Consider the following 18,968-nt stretch of genomic DNA (forward strand, 5'->3'; position numbering starts at 1 on the left):
TCAACCTAGAAAGGATGAGTTTTTTTCTCGAAGGTCTTAGGACTGGTGAGAAGTTGCTGATGACGCCTTTACAAAGATGAAAAATCCCCATTTCAAGTCCGTAACTTGTTCTTTCTTTTTTGCTCAGAGTGTCTTCATCCTAACTCATCAACCAGAAAAACGCCAGCCGCGGTCCTCCTGGCCTGGAGCCTGACAGCTGACGCCCTCGGCCCTGCAGGATTTTAAAGTCATACGAAGGCCACCAAAACGTTGACTAGGTAAGGCCTAGAAAGAGTCCAAAAAATAGGAGCGAGAGCTCTTTAAAGCCTCTTATTTGGCGACGTGTCTCGCTAATTGGGAAGTTCAACACAAGGCTTTCCCTGCCCATAAAAGGCTGGTATTTCAGTGGGGGGTTTGGGGGGGGGGAACAGATGGAAGGGGTCCCGTGGGAAGGCAAGCGTGGGTGTCCCCGGGTTTAATTAAGAGTTGCATTGTGCTTAAGGGAGGGGGGAAGATGCCGAGGCTGGGACAGCATTCTGTTTCCTTCAACACAAAATAACCTGCAAGGAAAAAAAGGCCCGCGTCTAAGAGCGGGCTCTGGAATAGGAGTACCATTTGGACCACGGTGTCCCTGGAATAAAGAGAGCTAATTTCCTGCCGCAAATCACTTACCGATCAGAAAACACAAATAGCTGAACCGAAGCGGCGGGTGGGGGGGATGGAGGAGGTGGGCGAGGGCGAAGAAGAAAGGCCCCGAATGAAAATAACTGCGCCAAAGGGCTGGCATTCCCCGCTCTGCCAGGCGTCTGTCCTCCCCATAACGCACCCTCTGCCCTTGACTTTCCAGCCCAGCCGGGATCCGACTTGAGGATCCGATTTAAGGACACCCAGCATCTTGGGACGAGGCCGGGGCGGGGGGTGGGGGGAGCGGCTCCCAAGCTGGGAGGGGAGGACAATGTGGCGGAGTACCGGGACCCTCAAGGCCTAGGGGCCTCAGAGGCAGGGTGGACCGGCATGAACTTGGCCTCCTTGTCCATGGGCAGAGCAGTCCACGGGGCATTGGCCGGCTGGCGCAGCCTGGGTTTTCCCATCGGAGGAGCTCGGGGAGCCCTGCAGCGGCCGCTTGGACACCCCACGACGTGTCGCCTCTGGGTCTCAGGGCCGGAGGAGGCTGAGCTAAGACCCTGTCCCTGTGACCCGGATCCGGCCAATGAATGGGGAGGAGTGACCGCAGGTCCGCGCTGGGAGCGGGACTAGGGCGCCCACGAGGGGGCGCAGGCAGGGAGGTGGCCCGCGGGGCATGGACCAGCCCAGGAAAATGCTCGTGGGAGCAGTTGCAGGCGGAGAGTAGCGGCAAAAAAAAAGGTGGGACAGGAGAGCAGATGAATCTGCTCAGATGCAAATACCCTTGGCAGTTTTCCTGTGGGCCCTACAGAAGATCCTGAGCAGATTATTTTGAGTGAGAAATTCTAGATTTCTCTCCATCGCCTGAAATTTTGTGTCCAGTGCCCCTAAACATCACATTATTTGCCTGCACTTTTGCCCCCACTTTGGACGTTAGGGGTCTTAGCACAGCCCTCCCCCGCCCCCACCCCGCCCAGCAGTTTAGTACATCTTTTTTTGAAGCAGAGAATTGCATTATGGCAGTGAGAGTGAAGAAGGTATTTTATTTGGGCAAATGGCAATTGAGTCTTCATTCTCATGGAGGTGAGCACTGATTAATCTCCCCCCTTCACCCCTTATTTACCCAAACCTCATTCTTTTCCCTCAATTCTCCCCTTCACTGCTGGGGCCATTTTATTATTTATTACTGGATTACTGGCCCGATTTAGGGTTTGCAAGGGACTAAGGAGAAATTAAAACCAACGTATTTTTTAATTGATTTTTTTACAGAGAGGAAGGTAGAGTGATAGAGAGTTAGAAACAATGATTCAGCTGCCTCCTGCACACTCCCCACTGGGGATGTGCCCGCAACCAAGGTACATGCCCGTGACCAGAATCGAACCTGGGACCCTTGAGCCCGCAGGCTGACGCTCTATCCACTGAGCCAAACCGATTAGGGCAAAACCAACGTATTTTGCTCAGAGAATCCCAAAAAGGCTAGAAGGAAAGGAGATTGAAACCCACAGTTCAAATGAAATTTAGACCTAGGAGTGATTTTTACTTGTTTCTTTTCATGGATAATAGAGAGTTGGCTCTATTTGTCACTGCGCGTTTCTCCCTAATAAATACTTCCAAGACTATAATCTAACAGGCGTAAAATTTCCAATTTCTGAGAAACGAAGTGACCACCGACGCTTTTAAATAGTACAAATAGAAATCTCTGTCGTCGACAGTTTTCCACACTGGAGGATCAATTCCAAGCTTTCTTCCTTCCTAATGCAGGCCTGGGCTGGGGGTAGGGTGGTGTGTACCCCACACAAAGACTTATAAACCAAGATAGGCTGAGTTGAATTCTGGGGTCCCAGGCGAAAATATCCACAGAGGGCTTTTGACTCTCTGCCAACTGCAAAAGGGACTGATCATCAAAGAAAATGCTTGTCCTTTCTTTTACCCATTTCCTTTGATCTCCTCCCAAACTATGGCCAACTTCTATTAGGCCTCACAGGATGGGGAGCAAAAAGGGAGAGGAGAGACTTTCATTTCTCGACAAGGTTCCACTTGCACGGGGTATAGGTTGAGTCGTGTTTTCTTCCACCCCCCCCCCCCCATCTCCCAAGCATCCCATCTTCCACCCCTAACGTCCCATGGCATAGGGCACAGAAGGATCTCACCCGGAAGTGTTTTATCAAAGACAGGAAGGGGAACTGGTCCAGAAAACGCTGCCCATCCATCTCCTCACGGACCAACTCTTACATGTTTCTCCTCACCCTCCTATTTTCTTCTCCAGCTTTTTGGTTAAAGCATTTTTATATTATTTAAGTAACATTAGAGTAACCTTTGATGGCATTATACTAAAGGGGGATTGAACCATCACTTTGAGAATTGTGACATTCCAGTGAGAGCTATATTACATTGCTTACACACATTTTGAAGGCATCGTTGGTATTGTCTGTGGTGTTAAGTGAAACAAAGGCTCTCACAGCATGTCGGGTTTAATACTAAATATGCTCATATTTAAGACTTTCAACTATTAAACAGGAGAAAGGAGAAAGGGAGACGGGAAATAGTCACTAAGGGGGGATAGACTAGAGAAGACGGAAGCCACCTTAGTGAAGACAATCTGAGAATCAGAGCTGGCGTGGATTGCACACCTACTATGTGCCATGGGCCTAAGTGCTTTCCACACGGATTGATTGATTCTCCCGACAACCCTATGAAGATGGTTTTATTATAATCCCTCTTTTACGGATGAGGAAACTGAGGCACAGAAAGAGTAACCAGCTGGCCCTGGTTTTCCCAGGATTTGCCTAGGTTTTCACATTGAAAGTCCTGTGTCCCAGCACCTGCTTCAATCCCGGGCAAACGGGGATGGTTGGTCCCCCTACGCACAGGAAGCAGTCATTTGTCTCAGCTCATGGAGCTGGGGCCAGGATTTGAACCCAGGCGGTCTGATTCAAGTCAGCCATTCCTACCTCTGCACATCTTGTCCATTTCACAGATGAATCAACTTGAGGCTCACGGGGAGATCAATGGACTTGTGCACAGCCACACGGCTTGCTCGTGGCAGGAGGGAGACTACAATTTGGAACTTTTGAATCACACCCCCTTCCTACTCTTGGCTAACTTCTATAAAAAAAGAGTTTTTGTAGTAAAGAAGGTGGCTTTGCCTGGCCGGCGTAGCTCAGTGGTTGAGCATCAACCTATGAACCAGGAGGTCACGGTTCGATTCCCAGTCAGGGCACATGCCCAGGTTGCGGGCTCCATCCCCAGTGTGGGGCGTGCAGGAGGCAGCCGATCAATGATTCTCTCTTGTCACTGATGTTTCTAGCTCTCCCTCTCCTTTCCTTTCTGAAATCAATAAAAATACATTACAGAAGAAGGTGGCTTTAAAATATCGTCAAGATAGAATTAAGGAGAAACAAGATAATATGCAAGAAGAAGATGAATATCATATCTGGACATGTACATACATTATCACTACCTCGCAGTAACATATTAGAACATGGAGGAAAGGGAGGTCACCTATATTGTAAACACAATTTATAATGAAAGACAATTTTAAAATTGCAATAAGCACACAAAGAAAATAATTACATGGAACATGCAGCCATTAGGAAGGGAACATTTTAACTCCCTAAAGCATTTGCTGTATTGTTCTGATACCATAATTGTTCAATCATGATGATCATTGTTCTGGCTCATACCGTCCTCAAAACTGGCAGCCCCCTGCGGCGTTCATGTTTCCAAACAGCTTCGCGGAGGGCCTTGGGACGAAACTTCCAGAACCAATTCTATTCTGTGCGTATAGCTTATAAGCAGCTTGTGGAGCTGGGCATTGGCCAGGAAAGACCTCTCTCTCTCTCTCTCTCTCTCTCTCTCTCTCTCTCTCTCTCTCTTTCTCTCCCCTCTCTCCAGACCATTCTAAAAATGCAGCTTGACATCAATAAAAATAATCACTATTTGATGCATTTCTTATAATTATAGGGCATCTCTCAGTGAGGCTCTGCAGTTAGCAAAGTTGTGATTTGGCTGTGTCACGCTGCTGCGGGAGACAGCGAGGGCCCAGCACCTCGCTCAGTGCTGGCAGGCATCCTGAATGCCAGAAGCTTGGGCACAACTTCAGGGAGGAAAACATTTTGGAAATGATGAGAAAACTGTGAGGGGGGGAAAAAAGAAAACTGTAAACAGAAAATGTGCTAAAGAGTGCAGACTTATGCAGAGCTAAAAGAGGGCAGGTGGAGTGTGTTCTCAGTTTTTTATGTGAAGAAAACATTGGGCTGACTCCGTTCTGGTTTCTTTGGCCCCTTCCAGGCCCGCTCCTCACAGGGATGCTGGTTGCTTTATTGAACAGAAGCACCTGGGGCTGTGTGAGGAGCCGGGCTGGAAGGGCCAAAGGAGTCTGAGAAAAAAGGTGAACAGCTGTGTTTCTGATCAAACACAGAGGCTTAGTCATTGTTTACTCATTTCCCTGTCTTGGACGTTTGTGTTATGTTTATTGTTTCATTATACAAATAACATTAGAATGAAAACCTCTGTGCCCCTAACGTATCCTTTTTGAAAAAAAAAAAAAGTTTTTCTTGATTTCAGAGAGAGGAAGGGAGAGGGAGGGAGGGAGGGAGAGAGAAACATCAGGGATGAAAGAGATTAATCAACTGGTGCCTCCTGCACACCCCCCACCAGGGAACAAGCCCGCAACCCGGTTCGTAGGTCGATGCTCAACCACGGAGCCACACTGTTTTTAAAATGTTTACTGATTGATTTTTGGAGAGAGAGGAAGAGAGAGAGAGAGAGAGAGAGAGAGAGAGAGAGAGAGAGAGAGAGAGAAACATTAATTTGTTCCACTTATTTATACATTCATTGGTTACTTCTTTTTTTTTTTAAAATATATCTTTATTCAGATTATTACAATTGTTTCTCCTTTTTCCCCCATAGCTCCCCTCCACCCGGTTCCCACCCCACCTTCTGCCCTTACTGGTTACTTCTTATATGTACCCTGACTGGGGGGTCGAACCTGCAACCTTGGTGTATTAGGACGATACTCTAACCAACTGAGCTACCTGGCCAGGGTCTAACATTCTTCTTTTTTTAATTTTAAGTGTTTATTGAAGTTATACATGCATATGTTTTATTTTTTGTAATATATATTTTTTGTTAATCCTTACCGGAGGATATTTTTCCATTGATTTTTAGAGAGAGTGGAAGAGAGAGAGAGAGAGAGAGAGAGAGAGACATCGATGTGAGAGAGACGCATCGATTGGTTGCCTCCTGCACGCACCCCAACCAGGGCCAGGGAACCTGCAACCTGTTCCCTTGATTGGAATCGAACCTGGGATGCTCTATTCACTGAGCCAAAGCGGCTAGGGCTACGTGCATATGAGTTAAAGAGCTTCCTGATACTATAAGGTTTGTTAAGGCAAATAAATCTTCAACACATCCTCCCCACATGACAGGTACTAAATATTATACCTACTTCTGTTTTTGCGTTTTGGATATTTGCCTATTGACTTCCTACTCTTGAAGGTGATGATTTCTTTTTCCTTCCACCTGCCTTCCCTTCCATCCAACTTTCCCTGTGCCCTCAAACTAACATATGTGTTACATGCCACTGACTCAGGTCCGATTATGGCTACCCCATGATGAGTAAGTTCCAAAATGTCCCATCCTCAACAGATGTGCTCAGCTCCTGAAGACTCAGGCCTATAGCTTATTTTTTTAAAAATGTATTTTATTGCTTTTTTTACAGAGAGGAAGGGAGAGGGATAGTTAGAAACATCGATGAGAGAGACACATCAATCAGCTGCCTCCTGCACACCTCCTACTGGGGATGTGCCCGCAACCAAGGTACATGCCCTTGACCAGAATCGAACCTGGGACCTTTTAGTCCACAGGCCGATGCTCTATCCAATAAGCCAAACCGGTTAGGGCTCTATAGCTTCTTTTATGAAGCCACTTCATTCTAACACAGTCACAGTAATATAGTCATGTTGCGTCATGTTGTACTTTTAGATTAATGCTCAGAGTTTAATTATTCTGACTTATTTCGCTATTATGAGATGAGTCATGTAGGAAACTGTGGTTAATTTCCTTTCCCGTACAGCTTTTTGTTTTTCCTGGAGGTGAGAATGTCTGTTGTTTGCTTGATAAATTTTCTCTGTACCTATTACTAACTCGACAAATTAATTTTTTTGCATTAGTATTTCCTTTATCGAATTTCCTAAGACTGGGATTACTGGTAAAAGTGTGAATATTTTAATGTCTCTTTTGAAATATTGCCCAAGATTTCTCTAACTCGTTGAAACAACTTATATCACCACTAGCAATATATGCGTTATCTATTTTACCACAACCCTGTCAGCATTATGTATTTCAGCTCCCCCCCCCTAAAATTTTGGTTATAGTAAAATAGCTATATACTTGAATACTCCTCGCTCAGTAACTTCCCCCTCATCCCAGCAGTTCTCTGTCTTGGCTTTCTGAGCGGCCTGAACTAGCTACCAGGAAGATGGCAAGGATAAATGAGCAAAAAGGTGGTCCCAAGGCAGTGCACATCTGCCACCCTTGGGAAGGTTTCTGAAGACATCTGTGGCAGAGTGCGCAGTGCGTAAGATCTTAGCTTCTGGACTCTGCTATACCTAGCTTGGATCCCAGTTCTAGTTCCTGGCTGTGGCCTTGGGCAATCTAACTACTCTCTTAAGACCCAGTTTCTGCCCTGGCTGATGTTGCTCAGTTGGTTGGAGCATCATGCATACACCAAGAGGTGGCGAGTTTGATCCCGGGTTGGGATGCCTATGAGAGGGTGTTTCTTTCTCTCTCTCTCTCTCTCTCTCTCTCTCTCTCTCTCTCTCTCTCTCTCGCTTCCTCCCTCCCTCCCTCCCTCCCTCTAAGACCAATTAAAAGAAGACTCAGTTTCCTCACTGGAAAAGCAGGAACTGCATTTTATTAGATCAGTAATACATTGTATATGCTAAATAAAAGCTAGCCTGTTTTGTGAGATATGAGTACTGAAATGCACATTGTTTTACATGTTTTTGAATATTCATATACTTATTCTCTTTTTTAAAATTTTTATATATTTTTATTGATTTTTTACAGAGAGGAAGGGAGAGGTATAGAGAGTTAGAAACATGGATCAGCTGCCTCCTGCACACCCCCTACTGGGGATGTGCCCACAACCAAGGTACATGCCCTTGACCAGAATTGAACCTGGGACCCTTCAGTCCGCAGGCCGACTCTCTATCCACTGAGCCAAACCAGCTAGGGCCATATACTTATTCTTATGGAATATCGACTTGAGACTGGAATTGTTCCATTAAAAGGTATGTACAGTTTAAACTTCATTGATATTGACAAAAATGCCCTTTAAACAGATCATTCCACTTTATACTCTTACAAATCACATTGATAACACTGGATATTTTCAATCTTGTAAAATACTGTTAGTTTGATGAACAAAACCTAATAGCTTATTATTGTTTTTATATGCCTTTCATTACTAGTAAGGTCAAGTATTTATTTCTTCATGTGGCAATAGGCCAATTGTATTTCCTGAACTGTTTGTTTTCAATTGCTTCTTAATGTTGTACACACATTATTTTACCCACAGTTGGTGTTTTAAAAGTTCATTAGGGCTTGCCCAGCTGGCGTGACTCAGTGGTTGAGTGTCAACCTATGAACTAGGAGGTCGCGGTTCAATTCCCAGTCAGGGCACTTGCCTGGTTGTGGGCTCGATCCCCTGTGTGGGGCGTGCAGGAGGCAGCCAATCAGTGATTCTCTCTCATCATTGATGTTTCTATCTCTCTCTCCCCCTCCCTTCCTCTCTCAAATCAAATAAAAATGTATTTAAAAATAAAAGTTTACTAGGGTTTTATGAAGAGCTGGCATGAGGATTACTGTGAGTTCATCATTAGTCTTACTCTGATTTCCTTCAGATTCTAAGTATAAATGACCGGTGTTGCTTTTCATGAGTGGTACCAGTATGTAGCAATGGTCCTCTGTTAGTTGGTTAGGTGGTTTGTCTTGAAGGGACATGAGACAAAGACTGCTGATTGCCTCCAAATATCCCTTCTCTTGGTGGTAGATTGATGAGGGCTGCAAATTCGGTCACTGCCTTCACAGAGAAGTGAAGTTTATTTCTCCTCCTCTTGAATAAGGCCTGGCCCTGTGACTGCTTTGACCAGTAGAAGGTGGTGAAGTGACATTATGCCTGAGCTTTGAGAAGGCCTGGAAGCTTCTGCTTTGTGTTTTTGGCCGCCCCACTGGAGAGAGATCACACAGAGAGCAGAGGCTGGGGAACCACAGTGAAAGGGAGAGAGGCCCAAGCGTCCCAGTATCTAGTTGACTTCAATTCTGTGAGACCCCAAGTGAGATAAGCAGAAGAACTGCCCAGCTGAGCCCACTCAACCCACAGACCCATGAGAGATAACAAAATGCTTATTGTTTTTTATTTTTTGTTGTCATTTTAAGCACCTACGTTTTTGTTTTTTTAAAATAAATCTTTATTGTTCAGATTATTATAATTGTTTCTCTTACCCCCCCCCCATAGCTCCCCTCCACCCGGTTACCACGCCACCCTCTGCCCTTACCCCCCTGCCCCACTGTCCTCATCCATAGGGGTACGATTTTTGTCCAGTCTCTTCCCGCACCCCCCCACACCCCGATCCCCCCGAGAATTGTCGTTCCACTCCCTTTCTATGCCCCTGATTCTATTATATTCACCAGATTATTCTGTTCATCAGATTTTTTATTCACTTGATTTTTAGATTCACTTGTTGATAGACATGTATTTGTTGTTCATAATTTTTATCTTTACCTTTTTCTTCTTCCTCTTCTTAAAGAATACCTTTCAGCATTTCATATAATACTGGTTTGGCGGTGATGAACTCCTTTAGCTTTTTCTTATCTGTGAAGCTCTTTATCTGCCCTTCAATTCTGAATGATAGCTTTGCTGGGTAGAGTAATCTTGGTTGTAGGTTCTTGCTATTCATCACTTTGAATATTTCTTGCCACTCCCATCTGGCCTGCATAGTTTCTGTTGAGAAATCAGCTGACAGTCATATGGGTCCTCCCTTGTAGGTAACTGTTTTTCTCTTGCTGCTTTTAATATTCTCTCTTTTTCTTTTGCTCTTGGGATTTTAATTATGATGTGTCTTGGTGTGGTCCTCTTTGGATTTCTCTTATTTGGAGTTCTCTGCGCTTCCTGGACTTGTAAGTCTATTTCTTTCACCAGGTGGGGGAAGTTTTTTGTCATTATTTCTTCAAATAGGTGCTCTTCTTCTGGCACCCCCATAATTCTGATGTTGGTACACTTGAAGTTGTCCCAGAGGCTCCTTACACTGTCATCATATTTTTGGATTCTTTTTTCTTTTTGCTTTTCCTGTTGGGTGTTTTTTGCTTCTTTGTATTTCAAATCTTTGACTTGATTCTTGTGATCCTCTAGTCTGCTGTTGGATCTCTGTATATTACTTTTTATTTCAGTCAGTGTATGCTTAATTTCTAGTTGGTCCTTTTTCATATCCTTGAGGGTCTTGCTAAATTTATCGGCCTTTTCTAGAAAATTCTTGAAAAACCTTATAATCTGGCTTTGAACTCTATATCCAGTTGTTTGCTTTCCTCCAGTTCTTTCATTTGTGATCTGTTTCTTTGTCTCTGAATTTTGGCTGCTTCCCTGAGTTGATAGAGTGGCTTTGTGTGCTAGGTGTCCTATAGGGCCCAGTGGCTCAGCCTCCCCAGTTACCTGAGGTGGACACTCTTGGTGCATCCCTTTGTGGGCTGTGTTGCACAGTCTTGTTGTAGTTAAGCCTTGATTGTTGTTAGTATCACTGAGAGGAATTAATCTCCAGGCCAATTGGCTGTGAGGATCAGCTGTGTCTACGCTGGGAGAACTTCTGTGCTGGAGACACCCTTCTGAGGCAAGACTTGCTTCAGTGGGGCTTTGGTGCTCACTGAGTCTGCCCCACAAGTGTGTCCCTTATGGATCTGAGGAGTTGTAATCTGGATGGTCCTACTCTGACCCCTGGGTACACTGGCTCTTGGATCTCCAAGGAAGTGCTAATTTAGCCTCTGCCTGAGGCTACCCAGCAGAAGCTACGGAGAGGTCTGCAGATTCCTCTTCTTTGTTTGGGGTTTGGAGGTGCCCAGATGAGGCCCAGCTGTGAAGCAATGCAAGCTGCTGCGGGGCCTTGGGCCTTCTTTTTTAAAATATATTTTATTGATTTTTTATATTTTATTGATTTTTTACAGAGAGGAAAGGAGAGGGATAGAGAGTGAGAAACAACGATGAGAGAGAAACATCGATTCAGCTGCCTCTTGCACACTCCCCACTGGGGATGTGCCCACAACCAAGGTACATGCCCTTGACCGGAATCGAACCTGGGACCCTTCAGTCCGCAGGCTGACACTCTATCCACTGAGCCAAACTGGTTAGGGCTGGGCCTTCTTTTGGATGTGCTGGGTCTCACTGACTCAGCTGCAGTTTGTTAGGTAAGTTTAGAATTCAAAGGACCAGGCCATTCATATGCAAAAGCCTCTGCGCTCAGCTTGGATGGGGCGGAGTCTCAGGGAGAAGCAAACAGCAATGGCTTCGTGGGCCGGGATCTCAGGGCAGAGCAAACAGCAATGGCTTCCCGTCAGCCCTGCCCTAAGAGGCCCCCAGGTCTCAGTGTCCCGCGGTAATCGCTGCAAGCACCTCTGAGAGAAAGCCGCCCTCGAGTTCTGCCCACTGCCAGACAGTCCAGTTTCTCCCGGAATGAGTCTGGGTCCCCAGAGTCTTGCCCAGAACTGAAGTTCAGAGCAGTTGGGAGCTTTTGTCTCCCTCCTGCTTGAGAAAGCCAGCCGCGTACTCAGTTGCCAGTCCTCTCCACGGGCAAGTCTCAGTACCTCTGCCTCCTGCAGCTCCTCTGAGTCTCAGTGTGCTTTTCTCTTTCCTTATAGTTGTAGAATTTCCACTCAGCCAGCCTTCCTGTGGTTCTGGATGATGTCCGTTTTGTCTTTTAGTTGTAGTTTTGAAATTGTTGTGCGAGGCAGCAGTTTAGGTGTTTACCTATGCCGCCATCTTGGTTTCTCCTAAGCCCCTACGTTTTAAGGCAGCAATATATAACCCAAGCACCCCTTATGTCCTTTAATAACCAGACACTGGTTTTATCTGGGCACAGTTGAAAGCCCATAATTCTAAGCCTCTTTTTCAGGGAAGAGTGGCCAATTTGATTTACATTCTGGATAAGGATGTGCTGTGTGGTATTTCCAGGAAGTCACCTTAAAGGAGATGGAGCAGCCCGACCAGCGTGGCTCAGTGGTTGAGCGTCGACTTATGAATGAGGAGGTCATGCTTCGATTTCCGGTCAGGTCACATGGCTTGCGGGCTTGATCCCCAGTGTGGGGTGTGCAGGAGGCGGCTGATCAATGATTCTCTCTCATCATTGATGTTTCTCTCTCTCTCCCTCTCCCTTCCTCTCTGAAATCAATAAAAAAATATATGTTTTTAAAAAGAGAGGGAGCCGACCCTTTTCTCCATTCCTCAAATGTGCTGCCTGGAATAAATGTGATGGCTGGAGCTCTAGCAGCAAGATTGAACCATAAAGACAAGAATCACAACCTTGGGATGGCAGAGTGGTAGGCCAGAAGGCCCTTGAGTCCCTGGCAACTTTCTAGAGAGATCATACTCCAGTCCTGAACCTCCTTCTTTCACACATTTTTAAATCTAACTTATGCCACTGTCTTTTTCCTATTCTATGCAGCTGGACCTAATCCTAAGTGACACAGGGCAAGACCAAATTCCATTAGGAAATGTGTTACTTTGCCTTTGCAATAGGGGCCTAGGTCACAATGATTTATTTACCTACTTTGGAAACCCTGCCTCAGGATACAATGGTGAGCGAAATCAGACATAGTCCCTACCTGCCCCCCGACACACACACAGAGCTTATAGTTAATTAAATCATCACGAAGCAAATGGAAAACTAACTGTGACCCAGGTCCTTGGCAGATAGGCTCATGGTGCTAGGAGAGTCCATAATGTGGCCTTTGCTAAATCAAAGAGGTCGGGAGGTCTGGAGTGATGCTTGAATGGAGGTCTGAAAGGTAGGCTCAAGTGAACTGAGTGATGACAGCAGGGAAGAAGAGCATCCCAGCCAGAGGCAACAGCATGTAGAAGGGCATGGCAAGTACAATGGGTAGAAAGATGATGCGGCTGGAGTGGGGACAATGAAGTGAGTATAGTGGCCATGAAGCGGGAGAGGGTGGCCGATGAGAGAACTAGGGGTTAGTGTTTATGAGTCTCGTCTATGTTTTAAAAGCACTGGAAAACCATTCAAGGTTTGTTTGTTTTTATATATACACACATATATATATACACACACACACATACACACACACACAGACTGAGTGGCCAGATTATTATGATCTCTGAACACATAATAATCTGGCCACTCAGTGTATATATATATATTAGAGGCCAGGTGCATGAATCTGTGCATGGATGGGGTCTGGCCAGCCTGGCCAGGGGGAGGGGACATGGGCGGTTGGCCGGCCTGCCTGCTGGTCAAACTCCTGGTCAAGGGGACAATTTGCATATTAGCCTTTTATTATATAGGATATACACTGAGTGGCCAGATTATTATGCATTCAGAGATTATAATAATCTGGCCACTCAGTGTGTGTGTGTGTGTGTGTATACACTATATATATATATATATATATATATATATATATATATATATATATATATATATTGATTTCAGAGAGGAAGGGAGAGGGAGAGATAGAAACATCAATGATGAGAGAGAATCATTGATCGGCTGCCTCCTGCACGCCCCCCACTGGGGATTGAGCCCACAATTGGCATGTGCCCTGACCGGGAATCGAACCGTGCCCTCCTAGTTCATAGGTCAATGCTCAACCACTGAGACACTCAGACCAAGCCATTCAAGGTTGTTGTTTTTTTTTAATATATTTTATTGCTTTTTTACAGAGAGGAAGGAAGAGGGATAGAGAGTTAGAAACATCGATGAGAGAGAAACATCGATCAGCTGCCTCCTGCACACCTCCTACTGGGGATGTGCCCGCAACCAAGTTACGTGCCCTTGACCGGAATCGAACCTGGGACCTTTCAGTCCACAGGCCGACGCTCTATCCACTGAGCCAAACCGGTTTTGGCCATTCAAGGTTTTAAGCCAGTGAGTGGCAGTGGTCTAAGAGAGATGGTAGCAGAGGAGATGGAAAGACTCCATTAGATTAAAGAGATTTTTCTTATTTTCACTCCTGTGCTTGGGTCCCTGACTTGGATTTTCATTTGTCATTGAGAGGTTGAATTGAACTCCTTAATTTTTGGTGAAATCAGGCACATTTGTTAGGATATGGTTTGAAGTGCATGCGGCTCAGTGACAGTAGTGGTTTTAAACAAGTTGGGAGCTTATTCCTCTTTTATCTAAAACTTGTAGCTGATATGGTGGCTCTTTGCAAGGAAGTCATCAAGGACCCAGTCTCCTTGCTGCTTTTTTGGTTCTTGTTGCTGTTTTGTTCCTCAGATGTTGCTTTCATCTGTATTGGCCAAGATGGCTCCTGTCAACTTTCCAGCCAATTGGAAGGGGGAAGAGGGCAGGAGAAGTCACATCATCTCTTCCCTTTTTGGGTGATTTAGGGGTTGCACACATTGCTCCTTCTTATAGTGACCTGGTGCACGGATCTGTGCACATTGAAAGGAAATTAATTAGAAGGTGGCCGGCGGGGCAGGACTGGGTGAGATGGGCGGCACATGCCCTGGAGCCAACCTCCCACAGTCCCTCCCAGGCCAGCCGCACCTGGGGTGGCGCTGTGGCTCAAAGGGTGTCTGCGGAGTGAATGGGGTCCCTCTGAATGGGGTCCCTCGGCCTGGCCTGCGGGGACTGGGTTGAAACCAGCTTTCCAACATCCCCCGAGGGGTCCCAGAGTGCGAGAGGGCACTCTACAAAGTTGCTGTTGTACAGGGTGTGGAATGCAAACTCAAGTGTGCAGTAAACCATATTCGGGCCAACAGTGCCCCAGCAACAACATAACCCACTGCCGAAGGTGGAATCGTGTGGCCCTATGAGGAATCGGGCTCCCTCCTCTCTGGTTTCTGGGTGCATCACTCCTGAACCTCTGCCGCCAAGTCACTGCAGCTCAGCAGCTCCTGCGTTGAGCATCGGCCTCCTGGTGGTCAGTGTGCATCATAGCAACCGGTCGGACAGTCGGACACTTAGCATATTAGCCTTTTATATATTTAGATGACCAGAACTTAAAACTTATTGTCACACCTAGCTATAAGGGAGGCTGGACTATAATATTTATTCTGCACAGCCATGTGCCTGGCTAAACCAGAGAGTTCTAGTACTATAGATTATTGGAGGGAAAAATATACCTCTGAGCTAAATTCAGCCATGCCCATTCATTTACATATAGCTTATGGCTGCTTTTGCCCTGTGAAGGGCCTTGGTTCCACAGCAAGTAGACAGTCTGAGGGCCAAAGGGAGCCCAGTTATCCTAGTGTGTTTATCCTAGTGTGTAGGCTTGATGGTGGCTGGCATGTTCCCCCAAGTCACCAGCACAAAGGATGGTCTATGGGACTGATGATGGCAGAAAGGCCCTGGAGACACTGTGAAGAAGGATGTTGCGGATACGGATCTAGATTGCACGGTATGTGGGCAGGCTGTGCCTTGAGGGCTCCCCCCCCCCCCCCCGCGCCGTGACCCTAGTACCTGTGCAGGCTGTAGGAGACATCGGAGCAGGAGCTCCCCAGCAGGTTTGAGGTGGGAGGGTCCCCCAGAACCAAAGAGGCTCTGCATCTCACAGCACACAGGCAGGCTGACGGCCAGGCCTTCAGTTCCCCAACACATGGGCAGGTGGGTGCCTGAAGGATTGACAGAGCCATGGTGTGTGGGCAGGCTGAGCCCCGTGGCACCAGTGCAAGGCCAGAAGGTGACTGCAAGGGCCCCCTGGTCAATGGTGCATGGGAAGGATGGGAGCTGAAAGAGCACTTGATTCAAAAACTCACAAGCAGGTTCATAGCTTAAAGGGCCCTAGGACCCCTAGTGCCAGACAACTGTAGAAGCCGGAAATGCTCTCCATTCAATAAAAACATAGGCAGGCTAATAGCAACATGGCCCGATGCTCCCCAGCACGCGTGCAAACTGGGGTATGAAATCACCTGCAAAACCACAGCATGTGGCCAGGTTTCTGACGGGAATGTCCCTCCGGACACCAGCCCCAAAGGGCTCCTGCTTCTTTAAATGGCGGTGGATGGGAAGGCACAAAGGGGCCGGGCTCTGCAGCAGCGGGGCCTGTATGGTGGCCCAGAGGTCTTTCAATTGCGCAGCTGTGGGCGGGAGAGTTGCTGGAGTGGCGTGGGCTCCCCAGCTCGCAGAGGATCCCAGGGCCAGGAGGACCCGCGGCACCCACGCGGGAGTCAGGTTAGTGACGGGAAGGGCTCGACACCAGAGCTCGGGGAAGCCGGGCCCCAAAACTGTGTATCTTCCCCAGCACCTGGAGGGCTCAGAGTGGACTGTGTTTCAATTCTCCTGTCTCCAGGAGAACAGACTGACACACCTCAATGTGGGGCTGGGGGGACAAGAAGAGATAAACCAAAGAACTTATATATTTACAGGCATAGCAGCTATGCCATAGCTCATGGACACGGGCAATAGGATGGTGAAGACCTGGGGGGGAGGGGCTGGGAGGGGGGAGAGGGGAGAAATGGGAGATGCCTGCAATGCTATCAACAATAAAAAATGTTTAAAAAATAATAAGCCCTAGCTGGTTTGGCTCAGTGGATAGAGCATAGGCCTGTGGACTGAAGGGTCCCGGGTTTTATTCTGGTCAAGGGCACATGCCCGGATTGCGGGCTGGATCCCCAGTGTGGCAGCCAATCTGTGATTCTCATCATTGATGTTTCTATCTCTCCCTCTCCCTTCCTCTCTGAAATCAATTTAAAAAGAAAAAAAATATAATAAATTCTCCTGTCCACTGCAGGCAGGGGGTCCTGAAGAATCCACAAACACGTAGATTTCAGGCTAGGCATTGGGGGTGGGGGTGGTCCGGAAGGATCCAGGTAGATTTCAGGCTGGGGGTGGTCAGAGGGGCCTCAAGTCCCGCCCTGCAGCGCATCAGTGGGTAGCCAGCGAGCCGGATGCACTAGCGAGTGAGAGAGCTCTCATTTCTGGCCCCAGCGGGATCGTTCACAGCGGGGAGCGCTGGGCGCACGCGCTGGGCCTGCAAGATGGCAGATGGGACCCATGTGCGTCTTGCAGCGCAGGCAGGTTGGGGGACCAGATGACCTAGAGGGCGGGCTTTTGGGGGACGGGAAGAGAACCTGCAACCAGTGTAGGAGAGGGACGCTGGCCCCAAAGGTTCCCCGTGGCCCCGGACAGCTAGAACCGGGGGCCTGCAGCACCTGCGCTCCTACCCTGCCAAGGCCACAGAAAGGCCACAAGGGCCTTGCGTTTCCACAGCGCGCGGGCTGGCTGGTGGCTGCGGGGGGTGGGGGGGTCCCCTGTTCCCTGGCACGCAGCAGTCAAGTTCCCACGCCACGGTCAAGTTCCCACTGCAGACCCTCAGCCGCTAGCCTTTGCTGGTGACTTCAGCTCTGGTGAGTCTTTCCTTTTAGCTGCACTTTCTGTGCACTCAACCTAAAATAAGACCTTGGACTTAGGCTGCCAACAGCCTAGACAGAGAGCACGCCCAGTGAATTATTTTAAAAGCCTTGAGGGCTTTTGAAAAGGAAGGAATGTTTCCTTATTCACGTTGAAGCTTCCCTGTCCCCCCCCCCTCGCTCCTCCACCCCTCCTCCCCCCCCCCCCCCGCCGTTTCTCCATACACTGCGGATCAAAGTAAACAAGACAAAACTGGCCTTTAGCTTCACAGAGATTACAATGTGTTATGAAGGAGATGGCTACACAATTAATGGGTAGTACTTGGGATATGTATTGTGAAGAAGTACTTGGTGCTATGAAAATAAAAACCAGGGGAACCTGACCTATTGTGGGGTCAGGGAAGACTTGATGAAGTGAGAGACTTGAGAGATGAGCAGGAGTTATCTACAATGTTATGTGGACCAGTGGTTCTTAAACTTGAGTGTGTTTCAGAGACATCCAGAGCACTTGTAAAACCTGGGCACACTCCACGCATCACATTCTAATTTAGTGGGTCTGCAGTGAGCTGATGGTTTGCAGTTCTAACATGTTCCCAGGTGATGCTGATGCTACTACCACTTAGGGACCACACTTCGATAACCATTCATCTGGGCCACAACTTCCAACAGGTGTACTGAGGTCAGTTCCCAAAGGATTTGGAGGACCTTATTAAAGATTCAAAACAGTGGCAAGCCATTGAAAAATGTTAAGGCAATAGACAGGAAGGGTGCAAGTATGCTTGTGGGAAGACCAAATAAAAAATGACTGTAGCCCTGGCTGGTGTGGCCCAGTTAGTTGGCCATCTTCCCATACACCCGGGGTTGCTGGTTTGATCCCTGCTCAGGGCGCATGACCAGGTTATGGGCTCAATCTCTGGTACAGGATGCGCGCAGGAGGCCGCTGATCAGTGCTTCACTCTCGCATCAATGTTTTCTCTTTTTCCCTCTCCCCCCTCTCTAAAACTCAATACAAATATTTTTTTTAAAAGACGACTGTATAGTTTAGGATGGAAATGATGGTGGTGTGGTCCATGGTGGATAAAGTGAAGGTGGGAACATTGGAAAGGTATTTTGGAGATAAATCAATAGAACTTGATTACTGAATGTAGAGATTAAAGGATAAGGAGGTGTCTGATAATCTCAGATGTCTAGCTTGAAATATTTTTTTCTGAGATAAACCACACTCGTGGTCAGATTTGGGAGAAAGCAGTTTTGGGGATACTGAATATAGGGGCCCCTGTTTTTATCATTCAATTAGAGATGCTGAGCAGGCAGCTTGACCTATGGCCCTGGACCACAGAGGACATATATAATTAAGGACATATATAATTAGTGGCATGTGGTCTGGACCTCAGAGGATACGTGGTGTGTGTGCTGGACCTTAGAGGATACACAGATATGTGGTCTGGACCAGGTTTGTGGGGCTGGACATTAGAAAATGGACATTGTTAGTGTGCAGAGAGATTGACCCTGAAGCTATGGTAGATGTGTGGAACAGAGATTGCAAACTCCAATGCCTTTAGGGGCCAGGCAGGTAACACGAGAATTCAGGCCAAATGCATATGTTGTTTGAGTCAGTGACTGGGACTGTCTTCTGTATTCCAGCTGTATATTGCCATGTGGTAATTGCATGGATTTTCAACTAAAGCCAGGAATCTGGATTTCACCAGCAAATGTTTCCGTTTTAAATGTTGGCTCAATGTAAAAAAATGGATCTGGGCCAAATAAAACGCAGATGTCTTAGAAGTGA

This window comes from Plecotus auritus, assembly GCF_963455305.1.
Source record: "Plecotus auritus genome assembly, chromosome: X".
NCBI lineage: Eukaryota > Metazoa > Chordata > Mammalia > Chiroptera > Vespertilionidae > Plecotus > Plecotus auritus.